We start from the raw sequence: 9,294 nt of genomic DNA, 5'->3' as shown, positions 1-9,294 counted from the left end.
ATCTTAAACCAGGAATATAAAGAAATTGAGATAAGCCCGATGGCTTCCAATCGTCAAGAGGCACACTCGTTACTCAATCTTGCTACATCAACGTGCAACCAACATTTAATAATACACCACCTTAGAAATTCGAAATGTGTTAAGGTTATGATCAAATGAGAAAATACCCTGTTGTCAGAAACTTCGCTCGCCATCAACATCGTAATAAAATTCACTAGTTTCTTATCCAAAAATGAAATAGGTCTAAGTTTAAAGAATAGTTAAGAACTGCTTATAGGATTTAACGAGGCCAAAGACATTTCGTATATCACAACACCATGTGAGGATTTTCAATTTCCAACGGTCGTAACCCCATTTTGGAAATTGATGAGAATAACGTCTGCTACCAAAGAATCTCTCAAGAAGAGTATCAACTCTAAACAAAAACAACGTTTGAAGTATTTGACGTACATCTAACTATCGATGTTTAGTGAACTTAACCTCGCGGTTGGAGTAAGCAAGAAGGTTATCAAAAAAACAATCGTCGAGAATTGTTATAAAGGTCCACACGAGTTTCCTCAGCAGGAACGAGTCAGATGACATTGGTTCAATCCCACCAAACTAACACTTATTAACCTTCGTAACAACTAGCGTTTTACTCACTTTCTCCAACACGCACTTCGAATGTTTCGAACAATTTCCATAAAGATATAACTTAGCCTGCCATTACTAGGGAACGCATGTCGCAAAGTGACATCACCAACTCAGGTCTTCCGAATTCAAACCACTTAGGATTTTTTTTTTGTTTCACCACATCTTTGTGTAGATATGACTTTGCCTGCAATTCCTAAGGAACGCATATTGCAGAGTAGCATCACCGTTTTGGGTCTCCAGTTGGTCTTAACCAACTCATACCATTAAAAACTTTTCATTTCCAAACACTCATATGTAGATCCGACTCTGCGTGCAATTCCTAAGCAACGTATGTTGCAGAGTATCGATCCAATGTTAAAAGTCATCTAATAATCCATTTCGTCATCGATGAGGCATAATCCTGGCACGAATTCTTGTATATCAACTAGAAGTTGACAGTTCAAATAGAGAAAGGTTTGCACAACTGCGCCAAATGGCACCAAATTCGGAAGTCGTGACACCCAATTGATGTCATGACCGACACACAACTACAGTAATAGAAGATCCTAAGCATGCTCTGAATAAACCACACTCTGATACCAAATTGACACGCCCAACCTTGATATCCACCAAACACCAGAGTAGGCACATGTTGGCCGACACTCGAAGATGACGAAGCCATACTAACATGCATAAGAAATAATAAATATAAACAACACTTGTAAATTTAAATACAATGATTATGCAATTTAGGGACATATTCAGAGCATACAACTAACTGAGACACTAGAATGGAAATATAAAATTGAATAAATAAAAAGATGGGTCCTACATCGAGGGGACTCGAAGATGCCGATGCGGGAGTGCCTTGACGCCGGGATTGTAGCCTCGATTATAGGTCATGAGGGGGCACAAAACAAAACAGGAGTGGACCAAGTTGATATATATAAGTAATACTAAAACAGTTAATCTTTAACGTACTAACCCCCAGGTTTAGAAAACTCGTATAGCATAATATGTAATAGGTTTTTCCGGAAAGCCTAGCATGCCATAAAACCTTTCATAAAACATATATCGTATAAAGGTTGCTTAGTAGTGGTAGCACAATATATATATAAACATATATCTTCATTCACCCGAAGGCACTACATCTCCCGGCTGAAGCCACCAACCTACGGCCGACTAAAGCCAATATAAATATCTTCCGCTCATAGGCACCATCCAAATGCCCGACCGTAGCCAATATATATCTTCCGCCCGTAGGCACTAACCAAACGCCCGACTATAGCCAATATATATATCTTCCACTCGTAGGCACCAACCAAACGCCTGACCGAAGCCAATATAAATATCAATTGCCCGTAGGCTCCTGCAGTACCCAACCAAAGCCAATATAAAAGTATCCTTCACTCGTAGGCAGTATCATTCGCTGTAGGTAGGACATTCACCCATAGGCAAATCGTATGAATAACCATTAAGTAAGTATATAAAACATTAACATAATATTTCTAATATATCTACATATACATCTTAATCGGAGTTTAGTAGCTAAAACATCATATTGTAAAACCACGTTCACAAGTATATATATAGTCATCAATCATATATACCACAAGGAACATAAAGTCGATAAAGCATGATAATTCATTAAGTGTGAAACCAATTTACTCATAAACGTTTCATAAAATGTAGCCAATAAATCATGCTTTTCATGTATGCATTTCTAATAGTAAAATATGCATTTTTAAAAGGGTCTACTCACAGATACTTCGTCGTCGAAAAGTTGTGCAAACTATCGAAGATGGAAATGAGATAAACAATTGCACCTAAGCGCATAAAGGTACCAATTAATAAAACTCTATCATAACTATTGAATTTGGGAAAATGGACTTTGGAAATGGATTCAGGACGTCGAATTACTATAAGAGGGGTCATGGGCAAATTTTGTAAAAGTCAACAAAAATCAACACAAAGAATATTCCAGGAATATTCTAGAGAATATTCCACAGAATATTCCCTAACGGAATATTCCATCGTATTCGGGTCGGATCTAGATCCAAGTCTGGGTCACAAGGGTTAGGCTGGTTCTGGGCTGGGTTTGTTTCTGGGCTTGGGTAGAGTAATAATTGGGTTTGGATCCAAGGGTTTTGGGCCTAAAACTCTGGGCTGGGTTCCATGACCCAAAGGCCTAGTTTAGGTTTTGGGTTAAAGGGTTTAGGGCTAAGTTCGGATGAGGTCTTGGGCTTGGTAGCTGAACCCAAAGGTTTGGCCTGGTGGGTCTTGGTTTTCAGGTTTGGGTTGTTTTGACCCTGTTTTCAGATCAGCTTCAAGGAGACAAAAGCAGGAGCTTCCCAAGCTTCGGTCAACCTCGAAATTACACTAAACTTGATGATCTAAACCATGGAAATGAAGCCACAAGGGAGAGGAAAGGGATTATACCATACTTAGGTCCAGCCGTGGCCGGGAATTGGCCAGGAACTCACGGCATTCTTCACTGTAATCTGGGGAGGTTTCCCCTGAGTAGATTTCAAGTTAAACCTCCACCAAGTACGAATAAATATGTTTTAGAAATCAAAGCAAACATCCAAAGATAGACAAAAGGGGTCCAAGACTCACCCAATCGAAGGTGGTCACACTCGCCGAATCTTCCCCCGATCTCGCGCTGGTTACCAACGTGTAACGGTCACTCTACACTTGCAGAGGAAGGAGAAGAACAAGAAAGATGAGGAGCTCCGAGGGGGGCGAGGGAGATCAGAGTGAGAAAGGGAGAAAGAATGAAGGTTGGTGCGTAAGTGTGCTCTCGAGAATGAGGAGGTGACAGAATAAAGGAGCTGAGGGAAGAGATGGATCCGAGAGGTATGGGGTAGGGAAAAGGTGACACATGGCAAAAGGGATGGGGTTGAGCGGGAAACAGGTATCACTTGGCACACTAATTAAGGTTTAAAAGCAACAAAAACAAAATATCTTTCAAACCAATGTGGTATTACGAAATCGCCCTTGACGTTCCGTGGCATTTGGGACAGGTTGTTACATTCATTCAATCAGCACATGCAATTTACTAGCAGACCTAATTACGAATTTTTGGAGTAACGAGTCCAATTAATCGGCAGTTTGAATTAGTGGTCACATAGACAAGTGTCATGTCTCAATCATGTATGCTTCTTACCTAACATACATGATTCCTTGGGATTGAATCACATTTGGTAGTCCTTGTTGTTTATTATCCATATGTGGTAAGGAAGAGTTTCGCAAGAAATCTCTCAGAGGATTTTTGTTACGGAGGATGACAAACCCATGTGATTGCTCACAAGCTAGTGTGTCCCTTATTGTTTACCGTCTCAGAGCCTCTTCACCAATCACTATATCTACCTAGTGATTTTCTACATTCTTTTCGTCTATACCGTCAAGTTCATCCTGAACAACAAATAATCTTGACCTTCCTAATAAGCATCAAACTTTCTCTGTGTTTTCCAAGTCATTTAAAATCATTTGCTTCTTATTTTGCCTTCTTGAGAATATAGAGTCATGGGTTTCCTTTTGCCTCGAATTGTTACCGCCAAGAGAACTCTGATTCGCTCTTTATCTAGCTCAAACCAAACAGCCGATTCAAAGACCGTGGATATACCAAAAGGCTATTTTGCAGTCTATGTCGGGGACAGCCGGAAGAAGCGCTTTGTGATACCAATATCATATATGAATGAGCCTTTGTTCCTAGATTTGCTGAGTCAAGCTGAAGAAGATTTGCTAAGTCAAGCTGCAGTGAAGACACATTCCTTCGTCTCACTTCTTGCTTAAGTGTATGTGTGAACGAGATCCGATCATCCAAAAGAGGCAAAGCCTCATTTCAAAACTCACTCAAGTGTCGAGCACAAGAAGAATTTTGATATGGTCGTATCCAAGGCATCCTCAGTTTAGAAAACATTGAGATTGGATAAAGAAAAGGCCACAATTGAGGATCCAAAGAAATGACACAACATGGGTTGAGCAGACAGAAAAAGTTATCAACATGACAAATGATGATATCATGAACATTTGGTCCAAAAAACACAGGTCCAATCTTAATGCTAAGGCAATCAAGTTTTGTCTTTTATCCTGTATATGTAAACTTCATTTCCACTCCGAAACATATGAGGAAGTATTTAAATATATTGGGAAATTTTGAAAGCTAGCCACATTTTGTACCACGAAAAGATTTTTAGCCTACCTTTTGTTATTCTTACAAATTTAACTAATAATTAATGTAAAAATTCTAATACACCTTAAGTTAAAACACTAATACCCTCCATATCCTTTCTCCCAAATCTTCAGGAGGAAAAGAATCATCGCCGACTATGTAATGGTGTCGTTTTTTGCAAGCCCTGGATTCCAAATGGATCGAGCATTCCTATAGCGCTCAGAAATTAAAGTCCAGTGGTTTTAGCATTATCATCACACATAAGAGCAGTAACAACAACGACGATGATAATAAACTTTATGTGGCAAAAGAAGAATTCCGGCGATTGAGGTATGTCTATATCTCGCCGATGGGGATACATCAACGGTGGATGTCATAGGTCATTCGAAATGCATCCACAACTACAGCAGCAGCTGCGCCCGCCAAGCCAACTGAGGTGGGGTGTCCCATTGATGACATTTCTCCATACATACAAGGAGGGGTGGCTGCCCCTTCAGTCGTCAAAAATCGCCATTGAGAATGAGGATTTCACCCCTTTGGTCCTCTGAACTACCGCTAAAATCTACTTCACTACTTCTCCTACATTTTTGTTTTTAAATACCTAGGCCAAAACGAAGTCGTTTTTGTCCTGGGATAAAAAAGACGTAGAACGACGTCGTGAAGGAGGGCTACAGTAAGGCTGTCATTATTCAATAGTCTGGTAAGTTGTTTGATAGTATGAAGGAATTGCTTGTGCAGAGAAGTTTCAAGTCCTATGAGGCTCTATTTAAGGCCATTATGTGCCACAACCTGTATATGATAGCCAAGAGGTATTTTAATGCAATGTTGAGTGAGGGAATAGAGCACAATAGGCATACTTATAAACTATATGAGTCACTCGGTCATGCCAGCAAGGTGTTTAACGAAACACCCTACTTAATTGTCTCTTTCTTGAATACCACGTTTAGGAGGTACTGTAGTGATAGTTGATAGGAATATACCTTGTATCTCTTCTATAACATGATATCTGAGTCAAGAGAATGATGGAAACCCCAATAATTTCATCATGTGTGAGGTTAAGGCACTAACATATGAGAAAATAATGCATGGGCTTGTGAAGAAACATGACAAGGTTGCATTGAATATGTTTGTGGGTTATATGTCGTTGAATTGTATTCCATATGCGGATAAAGCATTTGACGAGTTTTCGCAACCGAATGTGTTTTTATGGAGCGCAACAAAATGAAAGCAAAAGCTTCTACCTTTTTATATTTGGCCCTCCCCCCAACAATTCATGGCTTCACCGCTGATCTTCACTACACGGGATTGTAATAGCACCCATGAGATAATCATACATGAATTCTTCTTCAGCTAGACTTAACAATTCTGATAGCACCCATGAGATGATCATACCCGAATTCTTCTTCAGCTGGACTTACAAATTCTTGGAATGAAGGTTGGTTCAAGTATGATACCGGAATCACATACCGCTTCTTTTGGCCCTCCCCAAGAGAGCTTAGAGATGCTTGGGAGTTGGGCATTAGAAGACTGTGTTGCTTTACTCCTTAGTCTTGTCATATGTAAGTATATATAGATAAATTGGTATATGCTAAAAGCCATCCAAGGCACCAGCATGGACAAATGAAGAGAGACAATAGTTCATTTAAAATCACATGGATTTGTCTATTAAAACCAAAATAACTAAAATCTTTTGGGAGGGATATTACCCTAAAAAATCAGGGACATACTTGAGACAGGCATTTTATTATTAGTTTTATCTTGTATTTTATGGTAATTATGCAATAAGGTAATAAAGTAATTTATATTTACAGTTTAAGTTGGGTGTAGAGAGAGGTTACATGGGTTCAAATAAAATTTCCCTTTTACTAACTATTATCTTTACCACATTTTATTCACCTCATTTCTGGTCTTCTGTTTACGAGCATCAAAAGGGAAAGTTTATTTAAACTCATCTAACCTCTTTCTACACCAACTTAAATTTTAAATGTTAATTGTCTATTTTACCCTATTGCATAGTTACTATTAAGTACAAAATGAAATTAATAATAAAAAAACAAATTTATCAATAGACCCACATACTCTAATTAAACCCTAGCATCACCCTTTGTTTATCCTACGTTCATTCCGACTAAAACCCTAATAGCTTTGACTAAGAAAAACAAGTTTTTCTATTGATGGATGGTGATTTTGAAGTTTTTAATCCCCCAACTAAGGTATGACTCGATCTATGGATATTTTGTTTGTTTGCTTCTTCTTTGGATTAAATTTCGTACTTTTTATATTATATTGTATTTGTTTTTCTCTGCCGTCTGCATGCACCCCAAAACACCAATGCAAGGACTTTTGATGGTGCAAATAAAGATTGCTCAACCTTAACCACGAACTAGCCAGTGGCATGTCTTGCACCTTTTTTATTCAAAATAGCTTCAATTTGTTTATTTGTTTATTAACATAGCAATAAAACACCTAGCCCTATGCCACCTCAAAGTTTCTTAAAAAGTATATGAAAATGCTCAGTTTAAAAATGACTAAACTGGAGCTTGCATAACATTCTCTTGGCAAATTCAAGTCTAAGGAATGATCTCTTGGATCCCAAGTCCATGGATAGGCTGTGGTAGCGGAAAGAAAAAAAGCAGCCATGGAAATGCTAGTACCATACAACATATGCAATTGTTAGGGGCAAAGGATGCCTCTTTGAAAAGAAAAAAAAAAACACTCAATTAGAGATGTTATTTTATAAAGGGAATGGGTGTAAAGATAATTTTATATTTTGAATTCAGTTTGAGAGGGTAGTTTAGGTAATAAATTTGGGTTTAAAGAGATATTAATTCTTTAATAAAAAACAATATGGGTGAAGAGAGTAAGTTGGGTGTAGAAATAGGTTAGATGAGTTCAAATAAAATTTCCCGCATCAAAATATTTCATGCTCGTGTGATGAATCGTTTGATTCCTTATTTAGGGAATTTTAACGAAAAACTCCTGGTACTATTCACTTTAACGAAAAACAACATTTTTACACTAAAAAGTCAATCATGGTACTATTTACTTTACTCTTTATTTTGTCCTTATAGTTAAAACTCAAAATTTTCAAGCTCTTTTTATTAATTTTCCTTATTTATAATCTATGATACCTTCTATCTTGTACGTAAACTTTTCACTAACGAAATCTCTTTCCAAAAAAAAGGTTTACTATTATCAATCTTATGATACCTTCTATATTTAGCCTAGTAGCTTTTGCAGTTTAACTTAGGTGGTAATTGAGATCCCTTTCAGTTATAAATATTTTGTTATAGAGAAGATCGAAGAGGAAATTGGAATAGTTGTTCTTCAGATTCCGCTCTGATTGATTATTCCTTTAGGATCTCTTTTAGTTGCTCTGATAATAACTAATAAACAGTTTTGGCCTAACATTATTTGAAAAAGAAAATGAAAAATCATGGTTTCCTTTTATGCCATAAAGGAGTGTACTCATTTCATAATAAAATACAGGATTAGGCAATATTAGCTCATCGGAATACGATGCAAAGCATCCACCCCCCCCCCCCCCCCCGACCAAAAGGCATAGGGTCCGACCCTCTCTCAGAGCCCACTATCCATCCTTCCATGCAAACTCACTACAACAATAACAACAAAGCATTTTCTCATTAAGTGGGTTCGGCTATATATCCATCCTTTTATTCAAAGTGGGTTCGGCTATATATCCATCCTTCCATTCAAACTCACTACATAGAGAAAAATATTTGGAAGCATGAATAATTTTGCTTGTGAAATTTCACATGAGCAATACAAACGCGAAAACAGTCATGAAATGGGACAAATTATGAAATAAGTTGAAGCACCAAAAGCACCTCAAGAGCTCAATTGGGAGAAAATAAAATTTAAAAAAAACAAAAAAAAAAAACCCACCATCTATCTACTTGTCTTGCTCTAAAGTGTTGAATTTCTCTTATGTGTGAAGTGTTTTTTCTCTAAATTGTGATATTCCCCCGGGATTATATGTGTAAACCCCTTAAGCGTTTTAATTTGGACAGATTCATCGAATGATGCATATGTATAATGTTTCTTTACTACTATATGTCACAGCACATTTTGAACTGCTGTTTTTGTTGGTATTTTAAAGTTTACTAACTCAATACCAAAAATATGTGGGTGATAAGTTTTCTAACTTTATCTCACTTCTCACTATCACTCTCAATAAAATTGGACAAACGAAAGGAAAGAAGTAGCAAGCTTGTTGATAACAACACACTTTGAAATATTAGAAGAGTTTATAACTCTTAAAGATTACAAGCTGAAATTGAGAATGGGAATTACAAATAGCCTTACAGGAAGGCTTTCTTATACTTGCAAAAACAAAAGAACCACACAAGTGGTTTTTTTTAATAAACAAAAATACACACACACATGCAATCAATGATGGTGTTTACCATCTTTACACCCTTTCACACATGCACCACCTTTTGATACACACATGTTGGAAATGTGCCCTAAAGCCAATCATATGATGA

The 9,294-nt window shown here is 37.4% G+C and overlaps 1 long non-coding RNA gene across 2 annotated transcripts; it reads right to left on the bottom strand.

The window, feature by feature from the left end:
* Positions 1-1,658: 1,658 nt before the first annotated feature.
* Positions 1,659-3,508, bottom strand: LOC139188975 (uncharacterized). Of its 2 annotated transcripts, XR_011572432.1 has the most exons (3): positions 3,229-3,508; positions 3,052-3,128; positions 1,659-1,981 (listed from the first exon to the last, which is right to left on the bottom strand). It is a non-coding gene; the product is annotated as an uncharacterized lncRNA (long non-coding RNA). The 2 variants fall into 2 exon arrangements; XR_011572431.1 differs by having other exon boundaries at positions 3,052-3,508.
* Between the last annotated feature and the right edge of the window lie 5,786 nt (positions 3,509-9,294).

The sequence above is a fragment of the Malus domestica genome, chromosome 10 (genome assembly GCF_042453785.1).
Source record: "Malus domestica chromosome 10, GDT2T_hap1".
In the NCBI taxonomy this organism is placed as follows: Eukaryota; Viridiplantae; Streptophyta; class Magnoliopsida; order Rosales; family Rosaceae; genus Malus; species Malus domestica.
This window is presented reverse-complemented; position numbering and strand designations above follow the sequence as displayed.